The sequence below is a fragment of the Balaenoptera physalus genome (assembly GCF_965194825.1).
Source record: "Balaenoptera physalus genome assembly, chromosome: 3".
Taxonomy (NCBI): domain Eukaryota; kingdom Metazoa; phylum Chordata; class Mammalia; order Artiodactyla; family Balaenopteridae; genus Balaenoptera; species Balaenoptera physalus.
In genome coordinates this window covers 77581319-77608499 of record NC_138890.1, presented here as the reverse complement: position 1 = coordinate 77608499, position 27181 = coordinate 77581319, and the positions used below count along the sequence as shown (strand labels likewise).

Here is a 27181-nt window from a genome sequence, read left to right as displayed (position 1 = left end):
CTTTGTTTCTGTGCGAGGGCTTTCTCTAGTTGCGGCAAGGGGGGGCCACTCCTCATCGCGGTGCGCAGGCCTCTCACTGTCGCGGCCTCTCGTTGCGGAGCACAGGCTCCAGACGCGCAGGCTCAGTAGTCGTGGCACACGGGCTTAGTTGCTCCGCGGCACGTGGGATCTTCCCAGACCAGGGCTCGAACCCGTGTCCCCTGCACTGGCAGGCGGACTCTCAACCACTGCGCAACCAGGGAAGCCCTCATTGTTGTTTTGATTTGCATTTCCCTGATGATTAGTGATGCTGCGCTTCTTCTCATGTGCCTGTTGGTCATCTGTATATCTTCTTTTGAAAAATTTCTATTCAAATCCTCTGCCCATTTTTCAATTAGATTTTTTTTTTCTTTTTGTTATTGGATAGTGTGAGTTCTTTGTATATTTTATACATTAACCCCTTATCAGATAAATGATTTGCAAATATTTTCTCCCATTTGGTAGGTTGCCTTTTCATTTGGTGATAGTTTCCTTTGCCGTACAGAAGGTTTTAGTTTAACGTAGTCCTCCCACTTGTCTATTTTTGATTTTGTTGCCTTTACATAAATATCTTTTTTTTCTTTACATAAATATCTTAAGTTATTTAACCTCTCAGTCTGCATATCTTCATATATAAAATGGAAGTTAATTTAATATTTACTTTATGAGGTTTGGTAATGAGGTGACATAATGCATTTAGTTAGCACTGAGCCAGGCATGTAATAGGGCATATTTATTATTATTAATTATTATTCATTACATATTGAATAAAATTTCTCTGGCTTATAATACATAATTTAGTGAGTATTCATAGTGTTTATGGAATTCTGACTTAATATCCAGTTCTCTTATCTCAGAGTGATGCTGAATTCATTCATTCATTCATTCATTCATTTATTCATTAACAAGATGGAGCATCCACCATGTTCTGGGTTCCTGTTGGGTATTAGTGAAGCAAAGATGAATAACAAATATTCCCTGTCCAGTAGTTGCTTATGTGCTAAGAGGCAGGGCAGATATTTAGAGTTTGGCAAATGTAATGGAACTACTGTCGTGGTATAATAATAAAAAAAAAAAAATTGACCAACTTTTCTTCAGGAAGAAAAAGGCAAGGAAGTTTCCCAGAGTAAAAAATGTTTGACCTGCGTCTCAAGTAATTAACAGGAATTTGCCATGAGAACATACAGTGAATTCCATTCAAATAGAGGAACAATGTACAAAGAATAACCAGGTGGCCCAGTGATTATAGAAATGCAAATATTTTGGTATGGATAAATACTGAATTCAGGCATTATTTCTTGGTTTGGAAAATATTTACATGTTATTTCTATTACTGTAGAAAAGCACATAGCATAATTCTTCTTGTAAGTGTGCCTGCTCAGTCAAGGTCTACTCCTGTTTCCATTCCAATTCTTAGTATCTTTAAGGCAACATACAAATTCAACACAGGTTAAAAATGATACCTTGTAAAAGGCAAGTTAATGAAACTCTGGATGGATTTCCATGACAACGGTTTCTCCTCTTTCCGTGTTTATAACGTGCAATTGGACAGGATGGGGGATGGGTGGTGGCCAGATAGGGAAAACATCTTTTTCTTTTCCTATAGTATAATAGGCATGAATGGAAGTAGGCAAATTATTTACTAAATAAACAACAGTTCTGGTGAACAACAGCCACTCTAAAAAGTGGTATCATTTACCCTTAGGATAGGGTCAGAGGGAAATTATCTGCTGTGTCTGAAGATGATCTGAAACACTGTCTGCTAAAGCACACATCTAGGGCCAACTCTATTTACTACTCTAGGAGTAAGTACAGAGTAAAATTTACCCTGAAAAAATATATACATATAGCAGAACTTAAATGAAGGAAAGAGTGATGTCAAATTTAAACTGCTAAACACAGCTGAAGCAAGAAATTATTGTCTTTTGAAATAAGGACTATTGTCTTTGTAAAAACATAAAATAATTCCTGCTGGTCTGATTGTAAAATACTATATCATATTCACATAAGAGATATTTTACTGCTAGTGTAGACATAACGGTGATGTATAACTGTCTGCTTCCTCCACACCCCTAAAAAGAAGCAGAGGAGAATCTTCTGCATGTCAGAGATAACTACTCTTATCTCTACACTGTAATCAATGTAGCTCAGGAGAGGAACAACATTAAACACATTTAGAAATAGCATAAACACTTTATGACTTATGAACTAGAGAAGTATAAGCAGTACATTTTTGTATACCTGAAATAAAATTGAGCATTCAGTATGTTCTTGTAATATAAATTAAAGCAATTAATGTTATTTAAAATTAAGCTGTAAGCACGATAGAGCCGACAGGTAGTTATTTATTATTAGATTTAACCTCAATTTATATAACAAATTATTTAATGTCAAACAGCAAAATATCTCAGCACTGAGATAAACAGTACTGAGTTTGCATCTTTCTCCTTCTCTATTATAATAATCACATTTGATTTTTGTGCATTTATAAAACACAATTTCATTTTGAACTCTAATTTTATGAAAAAGCTACAACAATCTTTTCTTGAATAATATGCATTTTAAGTTCACCTACACAGGTGCAGCTTTGTAATGCACCTTAAGCTACTGAATCAATGTTAAAAAACAACACAGTCATTTATAAGATGTATTTTAGATAATATCACTTTGGAAATACTAATTTTAGTAATTACAAAAAAGGCATAAAAAGTTAGGCCTCTATGACATCTGTTAAGATTTATAATTCATGATGTAGAATACTCTGTTTTACAGAAGTAAAATTAAATATCTAGGTATGGAAATTTATTATTTATTATTTATTTTTCTTAACTTAGTTCTGTAGTATCCATACTATAAGACAAAAGAGTCTTAGTACATATAAGTGAGCCTGTATAAAATAAATAAATATAAGTCAGCCACTACTTGAGTTACGAACCGTCTGGAGATGTCTAACAGATAATAATAACTGATTGAGTATTGTCTTTTATTTCTCCACAACTTGCTCTCAGTGTTACTCCAGATAACACTTGAGCCAGCCCTATGCAATAGGGCTACCTGAAGGTCGGTCCTTGGGTCTGTGATCCAAATTCTCTTCTTACTGTGTATTTCTGCTCAGATCTACCTTTTCACTGAAAAGTACAGGTATTTAATTCAAGGATTTATCCTCTTCAACTCTTAGTAAAATTATGTAGGGAATTCACCTTTGCCTCTGTCCATTTTCATTCATTTACAAATCAAATTTGAACCCTTAGTATAACTGATAAATAGCTGGATAGAGTTAGAAATAGAGCTCTATGAACGTACATGAAAAAAATATGGCTCAAATTTTAGAAATAGGAATAAAAAATGAGAGCTCTAAGGCTGATAGAAGGCAGCAACCACTTAAGTCAACTGGAGATTCTAAATGGAAATTCTGGAAACATTCAAACTATCTCATCACCACCTCTTTTGTATTTAACTAAACATATTCTTAAAATTCAGAGTTTTAGTTATGCTTAAAATAATTGTATTTATTTCACATTTGATGTTATTGTAAATGGTATTTTTATTTCGATTTCTGATGTCTCATCAGTAACATATAGAAATAGAATTGAGTTCTTATATTGTTCCTGTATCTTGCAAACTTGCAGAGTGTACTTACTTGTTCTAGTTGCTTTTCATAGATTTCATAGGATTTTCTACATAGACAGTCATGCCATCTGTGAGTAATGAGAGTTTTTCTTTTATACTTTCCAATTTAGGTGACTTTTACTTCTTTTTCTTGCCTACTGTGTTGTGCAGAACCTCCAGAATGATGTTGAGCAGAATAGGGAGAATAAACATCCTTGTTTTCTTCTCAATTTTATATGAAAAAACATTGTCTTTCACCATTAATTATCACTGTGACTGTAGGTATGCCATGGATGAGGTTTAGGAAATCCCCTTCTATTTATAGTTTAGTGAGAGTTTGTTATTTTTTAATCAGAAATGGATATCAGATCTTTTCTAATACTATTTCTGTATCTGTTGAGATGACCATTTGTTTTACCTTTTCAGTTTGCTAATATGGTGAATAACATTGATTGATTTTAAATGTTAAAACATACTTACATTCCAGTTAAGAATTTTTGCATCTATATTTCTGAGGGATATCAGTCTATGAGTTTTCCTTTCTTTGAGTATATCTGTGTCTGGTTTTGGTACTACGGTAAGGCTGGCCTAAAGAATTAGTTGGGGATTATGAAAACTCTCTTTACTCACAGATAAGAGAAAATAAACTCTTAATTTTCAAGAAGAGTTTGTATAGAATCATATCTTTCTTAAATTTTTGGACTAATTCACTAATAAAGTCATTATTATTATCTGGTGTTTTCTTTTTGGGAAGATTTTGGTAGTTGTAAGGCTACTCAAATTATTTCTTCTTGAGCTTTGGTAGTTTGAGACTTTTAAGGAATATCTTTATCAACATTATTTATATAGTTAAGATATCAAATTTGCCAGTTAAATCATTCAAAACATTTTTTATTATTCTGTAATATTGGTAGAGTGTCTTGATGTCATCTTTCTTGTTCCTGTTAATGGTACTTTGTTTTTTCTGTTTTTATTTCCAGTCAGCTTGAGTAAAGGTACATCAATTTATTGATCTAAGAGCCATCTTTTTGTCTCATTGACTATTCTCTATTTTTCTTTTTTCTATTCATTAATTTCCACTCAGATAATTATTGTTTGATTTTAATTGCTTTCTTTGTATTTCTGGGGTCTTCTTCCAATTTTTTTTTTAAAGATAGAAACTGAGGTCATGGATTTTAGACCTTCTTTTATAATACAGTGCTATCAATTTCCTACTTAGTACTGCTTTAGTTACATCCCACAGATTTTGATGTGCTTAGTTTCCTTTTTCATTCAGTTTAAAATACTTTCTACCTTCCCTTTATATATCTTCTTTGTCCCACTGGTTATCTAGAAGTGTATCATTTACTTTGCAATTATTTGGGAATTTCTAGCTTATCTTTATGTTATTGATTTCTAATTTAATTCCATTGTGTACAATGAGTATCCTTTGCATATGTGTATCTTTTTATATTTATTGTGACCTTTTTATGGACTAGAATATGATCCATTTTGGTAAATCGTTTGTGTTCACATAAAAAATAATATACGGTGCTATTGTTGAGTATTCTATAATTATCAGTTAAACAAATTGTTTGATAATGTTGCTCAAGGTTTTATGTTCTTAGTATTTTCTTTTTTCTCCAGCAATTATTTAGGGAGGGATGTTGAGATCTCATTATAATTATGGATTTGTTTAATTCTCTTTGCATTTCTATCAGTTTATCGTCTTAAATATTTGTATCATGAATCTTAAAGCTCTTTTATTAGATACGTTAACATTAAGGATTCTTATATCCTCTTTAGGAATTGACCCCTTTATGAAATTACTCTCTCTGTGAAGGACCCTTTTCCTGCCCTTTTGCAAGGTTGCATCCTATATCTCCTTCAGGTCATAGTTTGTATGCCATTTCCTGAAAGAGATTTTAAATTATCACCCAACTCAAAACTAGCCTCTGTTCCACATTATTCTCTCTCTCTCTTAATTTTTTTTGTTTTAGTGATAATTATGAATTTTCAAATACATATTTTAATTTATATTTGTGACTGTATTTTAACTGTTTTCTCCACCATAAACTACAAAGTGTAGAGATTCTTCTCTTCACATCATTGTTGCTGGCACATAGCGCATGGCACTCAGAAATATTTGAATAAGCAAGTGAATGAATGATCTATTCTCTGTGACTTTATTCTTTGCTTTCATTCTCTCTGTGTTAAAAAAAAAAAAATTACTTTTACCCTTCATCTCTGCCTGCTCTTTCTTCTAAATACACCTAAATTCCACTGTTCCATGAATCTGTCTCTCCATCACCTCAGCTTCTAAATCTCCAAATCTCTATTCCCATATAACTTTGAAATATACTCATTTATAAAATTGTTTAGTCTTTATCCTAAGAAATAAGCACTTTACAAAGGGAAGATGGGACCATCCTAGCCTTTCTAGTGTTTGCATCTAGAAATGGACAAATTTTTTTACTAGAATAATTATCACTATTTAATATGTACCTGTGAGTATAGGCTCTGGTATTTACTCTGAAAGATATGTATAATTTTTATACTGATACCTATAATTTACTTTAAAATATGTCAGCAAAGAGTGTAATATATGGTGTATGTTTTACTGTTTAAACTATAATCTAGGTACTGCAAGCATTCTCATTAAGAATGCACGTTCCAAGGGTGGTTGGCTGTTCTTCTAATAAGAAATTCCAGTCTCAATACTACTAACTAGTATTCTGAATGTCAGAATTATTATTTTTTTCTTTTTTGTGTAAGACAATAGTTGAAGTTTACTGACACGATAAATTTTAAAACAGATCTTTTAAAATCCAATATGATAAAGTAGTAGATTTGTGTCATGTATTTTAGGGTTATGCCCCAATCTACATCAACTGAGTATATGAATTCAGCAAAGTGTGGAGACTAAACCACTAGGTTTTAGGAATGGTAGCCAAGTCTTGACCTGGCGTTCAGTTATGGGATTAGATTTCAGTTTGATGCTGAAGATAGGGGAACAGAATTCTGCCTCTGGAATGTTGTTGTGTTTGATGTCAGAGAACAATAGTATGTCTCAAACTGCAAATAACATACTATGCCAAGGATATTTTACACTACAAGGAAAATTTTCTTCTCCTTGCTGAAGACATGATAGCTTTGGAAAGTTTTTGGAAATATTTTTATACTCATATTAAAATGTAAAAAATTTTCTAAGTTATGACTAAGACAAAGTAGTTCATAAATCATTTCTAGCTTTTTAATGCTACTTTTGCCTGAAACTGAAAGTCCATGATAAGAAAAGCACAAAAGTTTTCTTTAAATATGTTAAGTATTATTATTAAGGAGAAAAGGTCCTATCAGAGGTGACAAATATATATTCAAATGCTATGAAAACTATCTAAATAAAGTTAATTTTATAAGAAAATCTATAAAGGAATTTGTTTCTTTTTATGCAAGGTTAAATACTACTTACAGTTTCACTTTTAGAACATTTTTGAAAAATGTTTTCTGATGCATAACTTTATACTGGCCACTTTAGCAGTGTGGCCAAACTTTCTTGTGAAGATGTATCTCTTCCTCTCATGCTGCAGAAACACTTCCCTTTGTTACAGGGCTGTGCATACTTGCTGTTTTCTGAACTGTACATGATCTTCCCTCCCTTTTTCCCCTCAATGAATTACTCTTCTTTCATCTATTTCCTAAATCATGGATGGTTTTCAGTTTGCTTCTTATTCCACTTCCCATTGACCATCACAGCCAATAGTTTAGATTTTCTGTCTCTTGACCCCATTCTGGTATATTTTTTTCCAATTATCATGTATGTTTGAAATTTCTGTATTTTCAATACCTTCATATATGTCTTATATTCACAATTTAATTGCAAACTGTTAAGCTCTTTTGTCCTTGACACAGTGTCTAGTAGTGTATCTTAAGCGTAAAAACACTAAGTAGGTAACTATCTGTTGATTATGATAACCAGGTAGTATCTTAAAAATAGCAATTTAAAGACTCGCTGTGCTAATAATTGGTATATCAGGTTATTGTCTATTTCATTGTCATCCAAAATTGTTTGTAGTTTACTTTATTCTCTGCATTCCTCTCTGTAATTCTAACATTTCATTTTGCAAAACTATCAAAAAATAATTTGAGAAGTTGTAGTACCTTTTATTGGAACTGACTTTTTTTAATTTATTTTTTTTATACAGCAGGCTCTTATTAGTTATCTATTTTATATCTGTTAGTGCATATATGTCAATACCAATTTCCCAATTCATCCCACCACCACAACCCCCCCTCCCCCCGCTTTCCCTTTGATGTCCATATGTTTGTTCTCTACATCTGTATCTCTACTTCTGCCTTGGAAACCAGTTCATCTCTAACATTTTTCTAGATTCCACATATATGCGTTAATATACGATATTTGTTTTTCTCTTTCTGACTTACTTCACTCTGTATGTCAGTCTCTAAGTCCATCCATGTCTCTACAAATGACCCAATTTCATTCCTTATTAAGGCTGAGTAATATTTTATATATGTACCACATCTTCTTTATCCATTCATCTGTCGATGGGCATTTAGGTTGCTTCCATGATCTGGCTATTGTAAACAGTGCTGCAGTGAACATTGGGGTGCATGTGTCTTTTTGAATTATGGTTTTCTATGGGTATATCCCAGGAGTGGGATTGCTGGGTCACATGGTAGTTCTATTTTTACTTTTTAAAGGAACCTGCATACTGTTCTCCATAGTGGCTGTATCAATTTACATTCCCACCAACAGTGCAAGAGGGTTCCCTTTAATCCACACCCTCTCCAGCATTTGTTGTTTGTAGATTTTCTGATGATGCCCATTCTAACTGGTATGAGGTGATACCTCATAATAGTTTTGATTTGCATTTCTCTAATAATTAGTGATGTTGAGCAGCTTTTCATGTGCCTCTTGGCCATCTGTATATCTTTTTTGGAGAAATGTCTATTTAGGTCTTCTGCCCATTTTTTGATTGGGTTTTTTTTTTTTAATATTGAGCTGCATGAGTTGTTTATATATTTTGGAGATTAATCCTTTGTCCATTGATTCATTTGTAAATATTTTCTCCCATTCTGAGGGTTGTCTTTTCATCTTGTTTACAGTTTCCTTTGCTGTGCAAAAGCTTTTAAGTTTCATTAGGTTCCATTTGTTTATTTTTGTTTTAAATCCCATTACTCTAGGAGGTGGGTCAAAAAAGATCTTGCTGTGATTTATATCAAAGAGTGTTCTTCCTATGTTTTCCTCTAAGAGTTTTATAGTGTCTGGTCTTACATTTAGGTCTCTAATCCATTTTGAGTTTATTTTTGTGTATGGTGTTAAGGAGTGTTCTAATTTCATTCTTTTACATGTAGCTGTCCAGTTTTCCCAGCACCACTTATTGAAGAGCCTGTGTTTTCTCCATTGTATGTTCTTTCCTCCTTTGTCATAAATTAGGTGACCATATGGGCGTGGGTTTATCTCTGGGCTTCTTATCCTATACCATTGATCTATATTTCTGTTTTTGTGCCAGTACTATGCTGTCTTGATGACTGCAGCTTTGTAGTATAGTTTGAAGTCAGGAAGCCTGATTCCTCCAGCTCCATTTTTCTTTCTCAAGATTGCTTTGGCTATTCGGGGTCTTTTGTGTCTCCATACAAATTTTAAGATTTTTTGTTCTAGTTCTGTAAAAAAATGCCATTGGTAATTTGACAGGGATTGCATGGAAACTGTAGATTGCTTTGGGTAGTATAGTCATTTTCACAATATTGATTCTTCCAATCCACGAACATGGTATATCTCTCCATCTGTTTGTATCATCTTTGTTTTCTTTCATCGATATCTTGTAGTTTTCTGTATACAGGTCTTTTGTCTCCTAGGTATGTTTATTCCTAGGTATTTTATTCTGTTTGTTGCAGTGGTGAATGGGATTGTTTCCTTAATTTCTCTTTCTGATCTTTCGTATTTAGTTTATAGGAATGCAAGATATTTCTGTGTATTAATTTTGTGTCCTGCAACTTTACCAAATTTATTGATAAGCTCTAGTAGTTTTCTGGTGGCATCTTTAGGATTTTCTATGTATAGTATCATGTCATCTGCAAACAGTGACAGTTTTACTTCTTCTCTTCCAATTCGTATTCCTCTTATTTCTTATTCTTCTCTGATTGCCATGGCTAGGACTTCCAAAACTATGTTGAATAATAGTGGTGAGAGGGGACATCCTTGTCTTGTTCCTGATCTTTGAGGAAATGCTTTCAGTTTTTCACCATTGAAAATGATGTTTGCTGTGGGTTTGTCATATATGGCCTTTATTATGTTGAGGTAGGTTCCCTCTGTGCCCACTTTCTGGAGAGTTTTTATCATGAATCGGTGTTGAATTTTGTCAAAAGCTTTTTCTGCATCTATTGAGATGCTCATATGGCTTTTCTTCTTCAATTTGTTAATATGGTGTATCACATTGATTGATTTGCATATATTGAAGAATCCTTGCATCCCTGGGATAAATCCCACTTGATCATAGTGTATGATCCTTTTAATGTGTTGTTGGATTCTGTTTGCTAATATTTTGTTGAGGATTTTTGCATCTGTATTCATCAGTGCTATTGGTCTGTAATTTTCTTTTTTGTAGTATCTTTGTCTGGTTTTGGTATCAGTGTGACGGTGGCCTCATAGAATGAGGTTGAGAATGTTCCTTCCTCTCCAGTTTTTGGAAGAGTTTGAGAAGGATGAGGGTTAGCTCTTCTCTAAATGTTTGATAGAATTCACCTGTGAAGCCATCTGGTCCTGGGCTTTTGTTTTTTGGAAGATTTTAAATTACAGTTTCAATTTCACCACTTGTGACTCGTCTGTTCATATTTTCTATTTCTTCCTGGTTCAGTCTTGGAAGGTTATTCCTTTCTAAGAATTTGTCCGTTTCTTCCAGGTTGTCCATTTTATTGGCATAGAGTTGTTTATCAGCTGTTAACCTTATGGGAGTTCCCTTGTAAATTATTTGTAGTTTTTCCCTTTTTGCTTTTGATAATTTTTCTTTGTCTTTAATTTTTGTCAATTTGAATCCAATGGTCTCAGCATGTTTCTCCTTGGGTTTATCCTGCCTGGGACTCTGTGATTCCTGGACTTGGGTGGCTATTACCTTTCCCACATTAGGGAAATTTTCAACTATAATATCTTCAAATATGTTTTTGGGTCCTTTCTCTCTGTCTTCTCCTCTGGGACCCCTATAATGTGACTGTAGGTGTGTTTAATGTTGTCCCAGAGGTCTCTTAGGCTATCTTCATTTCTTTTCATTCTTTTTTCTTTTTTCTGTTCCACAGCAGTGAATTCCACCATTCTGTCTTCCAGGTCACTTATCTGTTCTTCTGCCTGAGTTATTCTGCTATTGATTCCTTCTAGTGTATTTTTCATTTCAGTTATTGTATTGTTCATCTCTGTTTGTTCTTTAATTCTTCTAGGTCTTTATTAAATAGTTCTTGCATCTTCTGAATCTTTGCCTCCCTTCTTTTACTGAGGTCCTGGATCATCTTCACTATCGTTATTCTGAATTCTTTTTCTGGAAGGTTCCCTATCTCCACTTCATTTAGTTGTTTTTCTGGGGTTTTATCTTGTTCCTTCATCTGGTACTTAGTCCTCTGCCTTTTCATTTTGTCTGTCTTTCTGTGAATGTGGACTTCATTCCACAAGCTGCAGGATTGTAGTTCTTCTTGCTTCTGCTGTCTGCCCTCTGGTGGATGAGGCTATCTAATAGGCTTGTGCAAGCTTCCTGATGGGAGGGACTGGTGGTGGGTAGAGCTGGGTGTTGCTCTGGTGGGCCAAGCTCAGAAAACTTTAATCCACTTTTCTGCTGATGGGTGAGGCTGAGTTCCCTCCCTGTTGGTTGTTTGGCCTGAGGCGACCCAGCACTGGAGCCTACCGGCTGTTTGGTGGGGCTAATGACAGACTTCAGGAAGGCTCACACCAAGGAGTATGTCCCAGAACTTCTGCTGCCAGTGTCCTTTTCCCCACAGTGAGCCACAGCCACCCCCTGACTCTTCAGGAGATCTTCCAGTACTAGCAAGTAGGTCTGATCTGGTTCACTCTCCTATGGGGTCACTGCTCCTTCCCCCTGGGTCCTGATTTGCACACTACTTTTTGTGTGCCCTCCAAGAGTGGAGTCTCTGTTTCCCCCAGTCCTATCAAAGTCCTGCAGTCAAATGCCACTAGCCTTCAAAGTCTGATTCTCTGGAAATTCTTCCTCCCACTGCCGGACCCCCAGGTTGGGAAGCCTGATGTGGGACTCAGAACCTTCACTCCAGTGGGTGGACTTCTGTGGTATGATTGTTCTCAAGTTTGTCAGTCACTCACCCAGTGGTTATTGGATTTGATTTTATTGTGATTGTGCCCCTCCTACTGTCTCATTGTGGCTTCTCCTTTGTCTTTGGATGTGGAGTATATTTTTGTTGAGTTCCAGTGTCTTCCTGTCAATGATTGTTCAGCAGTTAGCTGTGATTCCAGTGCTCTTGCTAGAGGGAGTGAGCACATGTCCTTCTACTCCGCCATCTTGAACCAATCTCCTGTAAATCGGAACTGATTTTTTAATAGGAAATCATATCCAGAGCAAGATGGCCCTGGGCTAATAATGGATAGATGTGTCTGTTCTCCCACATAATATTTTGTAAACAGATGGAAATTTCAGAAAACAGTCACATCTCATAGAATATGAAATTTAAAACAGGTTAGTCTAAATATAGTACTATAAGGTAAATGGAAAAACAAATACCCTCATACTTTTCAGCATATCTTTCAACTATTAGTTAATTCAGAAATATTATTAAATATCTACTATGTGCCAGACATTGTTCTTAGTGCCTGGGATTTGGGATATGCCATCAACAGGAACCCTTGCCCTAGATTCATATTCTACGTCAAGGATAAACAACAGACAACTGTATGTGACTATAATATTAATGAGTGATAATTGCCTTGACTAAAGTTAAAGGTAGGTAAAGCAATAGGAAATAGAAAGTCACAGTGGTGGGGAGTGAGAGACTACTGTAGAGAAGAGGGTCAGGGAAGGCTTCTCTGAGAAAGCAGTATTTGAGTATACACATGATTGAAATGAGGGAGACACATAAAGAAATCTAAAGGAAAAACCTTCCCCCAGGCAGGGGTAGGAGGAAGTGCAAAGTTCCGGGGAGGGACTGAGCTTGGAGATATCCTGTGTCAAGAAAGCTAAGAAGGCAGATGTGGTTAGAGTTGATACTTTGCAAGACCATCTAACTTAGAAAGGGGTAAGGATTATTTCCTGAATGGGGTAGGAAGCCCGTGGATGATTTTGAGCAGGGGAATGGCAGATACCTGGTTTTGAGGCCTCTTTACTTTCTTCTCCCCTTGGGGAGTCTTCACTGCCTGCTCAGTGCAGGGATAGTCAGAGGGAGAGGCAGATGGCTTTGAGCAGGCTGTGCTCACCTCACAGTGCCTGGTTGATTCATACATGTCGTCTTACAGTCTAAGTGAATATTTGACTGGTTGCAAGAAACTACCTATGGCAGTTAGTTCCCATTTTGTTCAAATATGTTAATTGATTTATCAATATCTCTCTGAAATTAGAGAATCACTTAAATATGAGATGCTGGGATAATGAAGAGAGGTCTCTTTGTTTAAAAGAGGAGTGAGGAATAGTTCCGAGCTTTGATTTGTAAAGTTCCCAAAACATTTGAGGCAGATACCCATGATGATGGAGGCAAAGTTAAATGGAACAGGCGGAGGTATTTCTTCCTCTGTTCTAATGGACAGGACCCCCTTGGGCTAACTGAGGATTTACAAAGTCCTCAGGGCCCCAGTAACGTTTCTCCTCCCTGGACCTGCCTGATATAAAGCTATGCAGTTTTCAATATTTTATTAATCATTATATGTTACATAAGGTAAACATATTTTTTGTGGAATCTCACATTTCTGTTGCATATTGCTTTTTGATAGCCACTTCAGGTGGACTTCAATAAATCATCTCTATTTTTTTGACATGTACTTTCTCAGAGTTCAGTGTGTATGCAGTTAAGTAAGATGAAATATTCTACTTTCTATTACAACCTATCCTTGGGTGGTTTGTTTTATGACTGCAATGAAATGATGTTGTTACTGAAGTGATTATGGAGAGTCATAAGTTTTAGAATGCTGAAAGGTGGGGCCTTATTTTAAGGACATTTTTATGACCCAGGGAACTGAAGGTGCTGAAATGTTAGGAATAAATATGGTATAAATAACATACATTTGGATTCATTCAGTGTTTTAAAAATCTGCCATCATAGTTTGTTCCGTGTAAGAAGACATGTAGATCCAGACTCTGTTTCTGGGCCTGGTCCTCATCACCAACATTCCTAAGTCCATAGCCTGAGAAGTAAATATTTCATTCCCTAGACACCCCCACTCCCATGAAAAATCACACATGCTTTGCCCAGTTCCCTCAGGACGTTGTTCTCTGAACAGGGCAGAAAAGTCAGCACTCCCAATATGTTGACTAACTCTTCATCTAAAATACACTTTAATTTCTTAATGAATTCAGTATAGGTAGAGTCAGGGAGGCTGACTGGGTAAGCCAGAATTGTTTTTTTGTTTAAAAGCATCTTAGCATGACTGTACAAATTACTGCTTTTTAAAATGCTTTATGTATTCTACATGAGCCTCATTTCCTTCTATGTAACTCTTAACATATACTGTGATGCTTTGAGTGTGGACAGAGACAATGAAGACAGAAATAGGAAGTAGCAGTTTGTGTATATTTGATCTTGAAAATAGTCTGTAGGAGGGAAGTGGGTAAAAATAGGAAGAATAGTAAGGAGTTAACTGCAGTAAGGAAAATGAAGTTTTCTCAAAACCAGATGGTAACTGTTAATTATGTTAATTAATTAAGCTTTAAAAATGGTCAATAAAAGAATCCAGAATATTTCTGGATAATCTTACATAATTAACATTATGTTAACAGTTACATAATGTTATATGTAACATTATGTAACTGTTAACATAATGCTAATTATGGAATGAAATGATATGTTTTGGATGTGGTTGACTTAGATCGATGTTAGTATTTACTCAAACATAATAGAAGTGTTCATTTGCAAATCAGAGTTTGTTCTAGGTCAAGAATTATCACGGGAATTACCATGCCAAGGTGTGTGTGTCTTTGCCTGTCCTTGTGTGCATGTGATTGTGCATATGTGTGTGTATGTTTGTCCAAGAGTGCATTTCTAGTGTTTATTGCATATCATAGCAATCTTCATAAAATAGACATAAATACGTATAAATCATGCAAAACTAATATATATTGATCATCTGTTATAAATCAAGCATCAAGAAAGGTAATAATTATACTACAAAAGGCACAGTGCTATCTCCCAAACTGCTAGTTAACCTCTTGCAAATTTTAAAATGTAGTGATTTGTTTCTGTAAACTTGCAAATAAAGTTCCTTCATATGGACTCTGCCTTTAAAGAGCTCATAGTTCAGTGAGGTAAAAAGCATGCCAAACATCATTATTATATAGTGTGAAAAGTGAAGCAGTAGAAATGGATCAGCTGTTACACAACTAAAGGGAATGATTAACTTTATCAGTTATAACAGGGAGGGTTTCCATATAGCAGTGGCAATTGCTGTGCTTGGAAAGATATCTGGGATCCTTAAATTCCTGCCATCTCTTTCCTGTCTTTTTCTTTAGGTAACTGCTCATCATCCACCAGGTCTCAGCTCCTGTCTTTGTCTCAGGGTTGCCTTCCCTGACTCCCCCTGACTGATTCTTGTTCCTGTGTTTCACGTTTGCTTCCTACAAATGGCATTGCTTTCCTTAATTTGTAGTAATACATTCACTACTGAAATCATGTGCCTGCCTTTTCCTTAGCCTCCATCCCCATTAAAAGCCCTGTGAGTGAATGTACGGAATATGTCAGTTTGTTCACCTTTGTATCCCCAGCACCAAACAGAGTGCCTACCTTGATCAACAGGAGAAGGTCGTTAATTATTAAATGGAGAATTAATAAATTTTTTAATAGTTGAGCTTTCAAGTACCTTAGTGAAATATAAGTTTGTGTCCGCATCAGATCTGTAAATAACTAATTGATATTTTCAGGTCTCTTTGTACTGAATTAACTCAACTGGAGTGATAATGTCCATTACTGAACTGCTAGATATGGCACTTAACAAATGTACTTATTGTTTTAGCTCTCTAGTAAGTTTAAATATTTTTGTCAACAATTCATAAATTTCTGTTCATGTTACCTTTCAGTCTCCTCATAGTTCAAGTCTTCCCCATTCAGCTTCTTCATATCTCTGTCAGAAATCTTATATTCTGGATTCTTTTACTGACCACTTTTAAACCTTAGTCTACACCCAAATATACCAAATATACCAGAATAAGCTTGTCACAAATTCTATTTGCAAAATAGACAATAATTATAATATATGACTCTCTCTGGATTTAAACATTATTTTTGATTTTTAATTACTGTTTAATCTGTTGAAATTCCAACATCAGAAAGATAAAATATATTTCACTTCTGGAATGCTCTTACCAAGATACAGTATTGATTGTACTTTTTTTTTCCACCCACAAAGAATGCATAATTTTCAATGAATTATTACTTAGAATCAGCTATAGCTAATAAGACAAATTATTTGTGTCAGACAGAAATAAGAGAACCCAGTCTTTCATGGTATTACAAAAATTCTCTACTTGTTGAAAAATTTTCCTGTTGGATTATTATTTTTATCACAGTTTAAGATGTAAGTTAGTACGAAAAGGAACATAATCTGTGGTACTTTATGAGAGATCAATTTTGAGAAAATAATATTAAAATCCTGAACAGTTGCAGTCCTTTAAGTTAAGATATATATATATTTCTGGAAAGGAGAATCACACACATTTTATAGAAAATAAAGATGGCCAAATCTTTTCATGGGCAAAAGCTAAATCTATGTCATTTTTGAAAGAAGTTTTTAAACATAGAGGACTCTGCCCATCCTCAAAATAATGTCCACTGCTTTCCTCTCTGAATCTTCCACTGTTTAAATAATAAAATCTACCTTTGAGTTAAAGCTTTGTTTGTGAACATACCTCATTAATATGTATTAGTAAATCAAGATGGACTGTACACTTATTAGTCAATAGACAAAAATCAGGGTTCTTGGGGAAGAAGATATTTTTAATTATACAGAAAGGTAATGTAAATGTTATGCTGTGAAGACTCTGGATTCTGTTGTATTCTTTGGAAGAGTGTTGACTTATTTATTTCAGTAGGCAGGCATTAAATTAGTTGGACTCAAACTGTAAACTCAAGCATGTGGGTATTAGCTTAAATCTCAATTCTGTTCCATCTCTAACTGGGCTGCTTAGAGTATTACCTACTAATGTATGACTCTGGTTTGCTTGGAGATTAAGGAAGAGTTTATATACAGATTTTGAACACCTTCTCTTTAGTTCTCGTCTTTTTATGATTCTCCCTACCTCTACAAGAAGTTTGGTTGTCTAGTATTGTGTTTACTTCCTCAGGCCATTTAGAGTTTCAGCAGTCTCTCATTATCCAACTGGGGTCTGGCCTTAATCCAAAAGGAGCCTGGCTTCAGTCCAGAAGGCAGAAATGTGAAATACACCCGCTGCCACTATCCTCCTCCAAATATTGGCCCCAGAATCATCTGCTTCTGGTCTCTCTTCAGTGCATTTAGAAGCAAACTTCTGTGTGCTCTCTGGAGCTCACAGTTGTCTACTGTGAGAGAGGTGCTCCAGTAGAAGCTTACTTCACCATATATATGGTTTTAAAGTCAAAGTTATTAATTCATTCTAATTTGTCTGGGGAGTTATCTATTTATCAGGAAAATCACATGGGCTTCTTTTCTAATACAGTCTATAAATCTATGTAATTATAAACCAAATTGTTAAAATTAAAAAATATTATTCCACAGCTTTGAAAGCCAAACAGTTCTTTTTTTTAAAGCCAGTAATAGAAGTCATTATGAAACTCTCAGTGAAAACTTTGTTTTTCTTTAAGCTGCAGCTTTTGGCAAGATAAAACAAGGCGCCAACATATGTTAATCATTGAAGTTTAACTTTTGCTCTTTCTGTCAAAGTTTATGTTGTATTAGACCTGGACAAGATATAACTTGAGTACACACATAATGAGAGAAAAAGGCTTTTGGTGAATTCATCTCCAAAGTTTTCCAAGAATGAGAGAAACAGTAAGAAAAGGGCCAAAAAGAATATAAATGAGAGCTGCCTATGGCCAGATAGAAAGAATGTTATAATCAGTGGTTCAGTCAGCAGGAAGGTCTGAGGGGTGTTAGTTATAATTCTGAGGGAGTAGTAAAGGGACCATGGAAGGAATTATATTGGACTAATAGGCCCTGTTCTATTGAAAGATTGTTTCTGAGCTTCTATTACTAAAGATTGTTGTCACTAGTTCTCCTTGCAGTTTTACAGATACCATTGAAAATTGAGTGTCACTGTACCCCTTGAAGCCTTTTCATAATCTGTCAGAGGCTTCCAGTTCCTTTTGTCTTTTTGGATAGAATGGAACAATGACACTTCTGGTGACCTTCTTATATATAAAATACTGACAAGTTTTTCTACCTAGACCAAAAAAAAGTGATTGATTTGAAGAGATAAAGGAGGCCTGGAGTGTATATGTCCAGGACAGGACTGAATTCTTCAACAAAATTTCCTTTTCCACCCTGAGACTTAGGAAGTCCTTAACCATAGTATGGAGAATTAAGCACAATTAGGGTTTAAAGTTTTTAAATTAGGAAACATGTGGGTCCTTTTGATTAGAAGATGATAGTTTTAAGGGATATCGAAGTAGTATGAACACTTTAGGGGAAGGAACAGAAGGGAAATGTAAAGAGGGAAAAAAATAACGTGTGTAATGAGCTTTGGAAATATTATTTCCACACTAAGGAAATATTACGTTTCTCACATTTTAAATAGTTTTATCTAGAGAGTTTGAGGGAGGTGATTCTAGATTTCACATCACATTCAAAAGTCTCATAGTATTTTGAAAATGTAGACCATTGGATAATCAAGATGTTATTTTCTTTTTGTTCGGTTGTGCCTTTCAAATAATTTTCTTCATGTCACAAAGTGTTCCACAGTAATTCTAAATTGTTCTTAGTGAAAGTATGTTAGTACGTTGATAGATATGCACCTAAATTGACATTATAATATGAAAAGATGATGGAAGCAGGTATTTTATCCAGAAGTGGCACAGAATTACATTGATATGACCCAATATGAAACTTCAACAGCTATAAGGGATGGTGCTTCTGCAGCCTCATGTTTCCAGTATCGGGCCAAGTTTGCAGAAGCACATCAAAGATTCTAAGATATGTAAACTATTACCAGGTTGAGAGTCTGAGGTGAGGATCTGAAGACGATGCGTTTAGATTATTATTTTGAAACATTTCGAAAGAATGTTTTTTCTCAAAAAGCAGAGTGTCTAAAGACAATAAAAGTTTTCATTTCATTTAATTTTTTAAGATTGTAGAGATCTCTGTCTATTGACAGTAGAGGTAGAAAGTAGATAAGAGGTTGAAGATCATTTAGGCAGCTGGAAAAGGAAGGTGGGGTCCACAGCCTAATTGCTATTCAACTTTTTATGGGAGGATACTGTTTTTCTCCCTAAGAAGAGCAGAAAAGAGAAAATGACTTGAGAAAACAAAAATGCAGAAGTAGAAAATAGAAAGGTAAGGGGAAAAACCTAGAACAGTGCGTAACAATGTGTAGTCACCAGAAGCTTCAAATATCCAGAGATTATGAGCCTTCATTTTGAATTTTACTAACTTTACACATTTTCTACAATACCTTCAAAACAAAATCTAAATATTTTATTCACCCTTTGCCTAATAGGATATGGACTAAACTATTTTGTTTTCTGTAGACTATAGTAATCAATTGATGAAATTAACAGAGTGAATTTAGTAGCTTGAGGAACTGATAAAAAATTCTTACTTTAACAGGACTTTCTTTACAGGGTAGTCAAACCTTTTTAAATGACTTGATTTACCTTTCATATTAACAACAGCAACAACGCTTGGTTTAGGAACATTTTACTCACCCCCTTTTCATAATCTGTGTGTGTGTGTGTGTGTGTGTGTGTGTGTGTGTGTGTGTGTGTGTCTGCTTCTGAATGGCAATTTGAAGTGACTGCTCTTTTGCTGAGGGCTTTCTCTGATACAGTCAAGAGCCATTAGAGATTTTAGCTTAGATCTTGGTTCTGAGAAAAAGTCTGTCTCTTCCCCTATCTCCCTCAATACGCTGAAGTTCTTCCAGAACTATTTGATATTGATTTTGTTTTCCAGCTTTTGTAGTTGTATTTTTAGTATCTTCCTTAAGCAAGGCTAATTCTCCTTCTGATATTGCCTTCAAACTTTGAGGCCTGATCTATTTCCCCATCCTCCTTGGCAAATTACTTCTGATGTTTATTCTGCTTGAATGCTGACTGAAAGCAGTCCCAGGGCTTATCAATCCAATCCAGTAGCTCCAGGTCTGCCTGTAATTTTGTATTTTCAATTCATTTCCTAATCACAGATAATATTTATTTTGTATGTGATACCAGTAGTAAATTTTATAGATTTTTTTCCATTTTATATCCACTTTAGCTCTGTTTTTGTAGCCAAGGGGAATTATAGGTACAGTTGACCCTTGACCTACATGGATTTGAATTGTGTTGGTACCCTTATACATGGATTTTTTTCAATAAATATACAGTCAGTCCTCTTTTTTGGCAGGTTTCACATCCATGGTTTCAACCAGACACCAATAAAAATTTCCATCCCAAATTGGTTGGGTCCAGTGGATGTAAAACCTGAAACCCATGGATATGGAGGGCCAACTGTACTGTGCCATTTTATATAAAGGACTTGAGCATCTGCAGATTTTGATGTACACTGGGACTACTGGAACCAATCCCCCATGGACACTGAGGGATGGCTGTATATGAAAACATCCTGTTATCCTGATCCCCCTTTATTCCACAGTTTGCTGAAATATCTAGAGTATAAACCAATGTGTAAAAATGGTTTAAAACCAGGCATCAGATTGATTTTATGCGTATATGGCTGCAGGAATCTATTTTTAATAGACTTTATATTTTACAGCAGTTTTAGGTTCACAGCACAATTGAGAGGAAAGTACAGAGATTTCCTATATCCCGCCTCACACCTGCATAGCCTCCCCCATTATCAAGATCCTCCGGCAGAGGGCACATTTGCTATAATTTTTTTAAACTTTTTATTTTATACTAGAGTATAGTTGATTAACAGTGTTGTATTAGTTTCAGTTGTATAACAATGATTCAGTTATACATATACATGTATTTATTCATTTTAAATTCTTTTCCTAATTAGGTTGTTACAGAATACTGAGTAGAGTTCCCTGTGCTATATAGTAGGTCCTTGTTGGTTACCCATTTTAAATATAGCAGTGTACACATGTCATTCCCAAACTCCCTAACTATCCCTCCCCCTTACCCCTCCCCGCTGGTAACCATAAGTTCATTCTCTAAGTGTGTGAGTCTGTTTCTGTTTCATAAATAAGTTCATTTGTATCTTTTTTTTTTAGATTCCACATATAAGCAATATCATATGATATTTCTCTTTCTCTGTCTGACTTACTTCACTCACTATGACAATCTCTAGGTCCATCCATGTTGCTGCAAATGGCATTATTTCATTCTTATTAATGGCTGAGCAACATTCCATTGTATATATGTACCACATCTTCTTTATCCATCCTTCTGTCAATGGACATTTAGGTTGTTTCCATGTCTTGGCTATTGTAAACATCACTGCAATGAACATTGGGGTGCAGGCACATATGTTAAAATCAATAAACCCACACTGACACATCATAATTACCCAAAGTTCACAGTTCCCATTATGGTTCACTCTCAGTGTTGTACATTCTATGGGTTTGGATGAATTTATAATGACATGTGTCCACCATCATAGTATCATACAGAGCAGTTTCATTACCCTAAAAATCTGTGCTCTATTCATCCCTCTCACCCCCTTAAACCTGGCAACTGCTGATCTTTTACAGTCTCTATAGTTTTACCTTTTCCAGAATGTCGTGTGTTTGGAAACACATATTATATAGCCTTTTCAGATTGGCTTCTTTCACTTAGCTAAGAGTTATTAGAAACTGTTTACATTTACTTAACATGTAGTCAATGAGTAATATGAGGATATTACTAACATGCATCTAAGTTTTCTCCATATCTTCTGATGGACTGATCACCCATTTCTTTTTAGTACTGATCAATATTTTATGGCCAAGCTGTACCAGAGTTTATTTATCCATTCACCTACTGAAGTACATCTTGGTTGCTTCTAGGTTTTGGCAATTATAATAAAGCTGCTATAAATATCCATGTGCAGCTTTTTGTGTGAACATAAGTTTTCAAGTCCTTTGGGTAAATATTAAGGAGTGCAATTCCTGGATAATATAGTAAAATATGTTTAGTTTGGTGAGAACCCACCAAATTGTCTTCCAAAGTAGCTGTACCATTTTGCATTCCTACTAACAATGAATGAGAGTTCCCATTGCTCCACATCCTCACCAGCATTTGGTGATGTCACTGTTTCGGATTCTGGCCATCCTATACACACTGGTATCTCATTGTTGTTTTAATTTGCATTTCCCTAATGACATATGACATGGAACATCTTTTCACATGCTTATTTGCCATCTGTATATCTTTTATTGTGAGGGGTCTGTTAATGAATCCGGCCCATTTTTTAGTTGTATTGTTTGTTTTCTTTGTGTTCTAAGAGTTCTTTTTATATTTTGGAAAACAGTCCTTTTTCAGATCTGTCTTTTGCAAGTATTTTCTCACAGTCTGTGGCTTGCTTTTCTTTCTCTTGACACTTTTGTAAAGTAGAAATTTTAAAATTGAATGAAGTCCAGCTTATCAATTCTTTTTTTATGGATCATGCCTTTGGTATTGCAGCTAAAAAGTCATCTCCAAATTCAAGGTCATCTAGATTTTCCCCTATTTTATCTTTCAGGAGTTTTATAGTTTTGCATTTTACATTTAAGCCTGTGGTGTAGTTTGAGTTAATTTTTGTGAAGGGTGTAAGACTTGTGTGTAGATTCTTTCATTTCATTCATTTTGTCCGATTGTTCAGGCACCATCTGAGGACTATTGTTGCTCCATTTTATTGTCTTAGCTCCTTTGTCAAAGATCTGTTGACTTTATTTATGGGGTTCTATTTCTGGCCTCTCTGTTCTATTCCATTGATCTGTTTGTCTATTCTTCTGCCAATATCACACCATTTGATTACTGTAGCTTTATAGTAAGTGTTGAAGTAGCAGAATATCAGTCTTCCAACTTAGTTCTTATCCTTTACTACTGTGTTGGCTATTCTGGATCTTTTGACCCTCCGTCTAACTTTAGGATACTTTGTTGATATCCACAAATAACTTGCTGAGATTTTATTGGTATGGCATTGAAATTAGTTTGGAAGAAGTGATGTCTTGACAGTAGTGAGTCTTCCAATCCCTGAATAGGGACAGGAATCTTTTTGAATTTTACTTATTGTTATTATTATTTATTTACTTGGAAAGAAATTATAAGCTCAGGTTTATAAGGAAACCAAGTATTAAATCTTAAATATCTGAGTATATTGCCTTCATGTCTAGTTTCCTTATAATAATATTGTCTAGTATATATTTCTTACACTAGTGGCAAAATCATCAACATCCCTGAGAACATTAGCATCACTGACATTACCTCCACTGAACTTCATCTTGAACTTCTCTTTACCTACAACTAAGCACATCTTTCAAGCTTTGATATCAAATCCAATGATAGCTCTTACTCATACCCTTCTAAAATATATTTTCCTTACGAAGTTAGAAACCCTGTGAAAGAGCAATTGATGGTGACGATCCCATGTGTGATAAACTACTTTCTGATAATAAATGCTTTTATGCAAAATAATAATTAACAGCTTGGAACTACTAAGGTAGTATTTGGTAATTTTCCATTTCCAGCAGTCTAAATGTTTCCATCAGAAAGTTAAGGGATTAAAATATTCGAAAGTACATTTCTCAGGGGGATCACACCAGGACATAATAATAATTAATAGAATAACCATAGCAATTTGACAGTTTATAGGGACAGAGTGTACAGGTAAGTCACTGACACTGTAATTCTAAGCAGACTTATAATGGCATAAGAGTGGAAGGTTTTCTAGAGCTAGAATTTTCCTAGTTCTAAAAAAAAAAAAAAAAAAAAAAAAAGAAGATTGCCTTGTCTGGAAAAGTTTAAAAAATATACCATATATAATTGACTTTTAGTTTATTAATATATCAAGAAACATTCTAAAGACACTGCTATGGGGGTATAATAATTAGTAATGCACAAAATTTGCCTCCTTGTGGCTCACAGTCTAAAATGGTAATAAAAACGCAGATTAACTAATTAAGGCACAATTAGATTAAGTCTGTGATCATCTAATTAGCAAATATAAATAATTTTTATTTCTATTTATTTTGAGGTAGAGCCATTGCAGATATACAAACTTGGATGAATTTAAAAATATAGAAAATAACACTGTTAGAAGATTTGGACCCACCACCAAGTTAGAGATATAACACTGGGAGTATAACTCAGGTGTCCTTTAAAGATTTTTTAGTCTCAGTTAAAAATAAATAAATAAGACAAAAACAAACAAACAAAAAACCCCAAAACATCACGATCCCAAATTCTAAGTTCATCACGTCATTGTTTGTTAATACCTTTATCTTAAAATTCTCTCTCTAATATTTTTATTTTGTTTATTAAAATCTAATGTAGAGCTTCTGCTTTTGCTCAGAATGTATAAAACTGAAAAGAATGTTGTTACCTCTCTAACAGTGAGAAAAAGCCAAATAAACAACAATTCATAACTTCTCTTGAACCCATCAGAGAATTGAATTTGCAAGCAATGCATAACCTGAATTCCAGAGGGATAAACTCCATCAAAGAAAAATAGGACACACTAACTGTCTTAGCTGTAACAGAGAATGGGAGCAAGAGGCATCACGTTGGCTGCAATAAAAGTAGAAAAACAACAATACCACCAAAAATTAACTGAAAAATCAACTAGAAAAATCAGCTAAAAATGTTATAATACCTAGATATACTCTTGTATACTTATACTGGCAGACAGGTGTAAGAATACTCACATCAACACTCTTTGCAATAGTGGAATGCTATTTTACTTGAAAACCAATAGTGTCCATCCACAGGAAAGTGGGAGAATAAACTGTGATATAAGTCATTCATTTCTAAACAACAATTGGAAAACTGTGACCTACTGGTACATGTGTCAAGAATCATGAATTTCAGCCACATAATATTAAGTATAAATCAAATCATACGAATGCATACAATATGCATTTTTGTTTTTGTGTTTTTTCTTCCAGTTTTATTGAGATATAATTGACATACAGCACTGTGTAAGTTTCAGGTGTACAGCATGATTTTATTTACATCATGAAATGATTATCACAATAAGTTTAGTGATCATCATCATATCATATAAATACAAAATAAAAGACAAAGAAAAAAGATGTTTTCCTTGTAATGAGAGCTCTTAGAATTTCTTCTGTTAACAACTTTCATATATAACATACAGCTTTGATAATTATATTACATCATTAGTACTTCTTTATCTTATAACTGGAAGTCTGTACTTTTAGGCAACTAAAGATGTATTTTGAGCTTTCATATCACATCCAATTCCCCCTCCCCTCACACCCTACCTCTAGTAACCACAAATCTGATCTCTTTTTCTATGAATTTGTTTGTTTGTTTGTTTGTTTTCTGAAACATAATTGACCTACAACACTATGTTAGTTCCTGGCACACAGCATAGTGATTCAACATTTCTATGCATTACAAAATGATCACTATAATTCTAGTTACCATTGACCACAATACAGAGATATTACATTATTACTGAATATATTCCCCATGCTATACATTTCATCTCCATGACTCAGTTATTTTGTAACTGGAAGTTTGTACCTCTTAATTTCTGTCACTTGTTTCACTCATCACCCACTCCCCTCCCTTCTGGTAACTATCTGTTAGTTCTCTGTATCCATTGACTCTATTTCTGTCTTGTTATGTTTGTTTATTTGTTTTGTTTTTAGATTCCACATATAAATGAAATCATACGGTATTCGTCTTTCTCTGTCTGACTTATTTCACACAGCATAATACCCTCTAGGTTCATCCATGTTGTTACAAATGGCAAGATTTTATTCCTTTATGGCTAATATTTCATTATGTGTGTGTGTGTGTGTGTGTGTGTGTGTGTATACATATATATAACATTTTCTTTATCCATTCATCTATCCATGGGCACTTAGGTTGATTCCATATCATGGCTTTTGTGAATAATGCTGCTATGAACATAGGGATGAGTGTATCTTTTTAAATTACTGTTTTTGTTTTTTTGTTCTGAAAAAATACCCAGAAATGGAATTTCTGGATCTTATGGTAGTTTTATTTTTAATTTTTTGAGGAACCCTCTTTCCTTTTTTCCACAGTGGCCGCACCAATTTACATTCTCTACAACATTGCAAGAGGGTTCCTTTTTCTCCACATTCTTGCCAACATTTGTTATTTGTTGTCTTTTTGGTAATAGCCACCTGACAGGTGTGAGGTGATATCTCATTGTGGTTAACATAATGCCATTTGATAAAGTTCAAAACATACAAAACTCATGAATATTTTGTTAAAATGAATTTTTTTTAAAATGATAATTCTTTGACAAGGAGAGGGAAGTTAGAAACACTTATGAACGGGAATATTTAGAATATATGGACTTTAAGGTATTTTATAAAGATGCTTCTTCTTAGTTATTGGAACAGTACTTAGGTGCTATATAGATATTTTAATTAATGATTATCAGTTCTTAATTATTAGCATATTTCACTGATACACTATAAGTAATCATCTTTCATAAATACATTTCATAATGATGTGATTAAATATTATTGAAAACACTAGAAAAGGTTAAAATATACAAAAACAACTATAATTACATGCATGTTTTTAAAACTAAAGTTATGTTTATACAAAGGCCAACAATAGCACTGCTAGATAGAAAATTTCAGAATGAAGGTAAGCGCTGTTTCACATAGGGTTGCCAGAGAAGGTTTCTTGGATAAGGGGACAATTTGAGCTGAGACCTCAACAAAATCAGGGATCGAATTAGATAAATGCAGGTAACTGTGGGAAGAACACTAAAAGTAAAAGGAAAGTCTCTGTGTAAAGTGGCGAACTGAAATATATTAATATTAATTTTGAATTAGCATTTATGGATACATAATTTTCTTCCTGGACAAATCAAGGTGGCAGGGGGGTATGGAAGGGAAATTAAAATGATGAAGAAGGGAAACAAAAAGAAATTGTAATGGGTATTTGTCAATTTGGGGCTATTCAATGGTCCAATATCTTATTTTAGACATGATTTAATCAATAGAAACCTTATTCTGCCACTGTCCCAAAGGACAGCAGTCTGACATGCTAATAAAAATTGGAGGAAAATTGATACAGCCACTATGGA

General features: G+C 34.5%; 1 long non-coding RNA gene across 1 annotated transcript in view; it reads left to right on the top strand.

Moving 5' to 3' along the window:
* Positions 1-25175, top strand: part of LOC309658884 — a 59159-nt gene extending 33984 nt beyond the window's left edge. The window contains exon 2 of the long non-coding RNA XR_014262438.1: positions 240-25175. This is a non-coding gene — a long non-coding RNA (uncharacterized lncRNA). The remainder of the gene's footprint in view (positions 1-239) is intronic.
* Positions 25176-27181: the final 2006 nt, after the last annotated feature.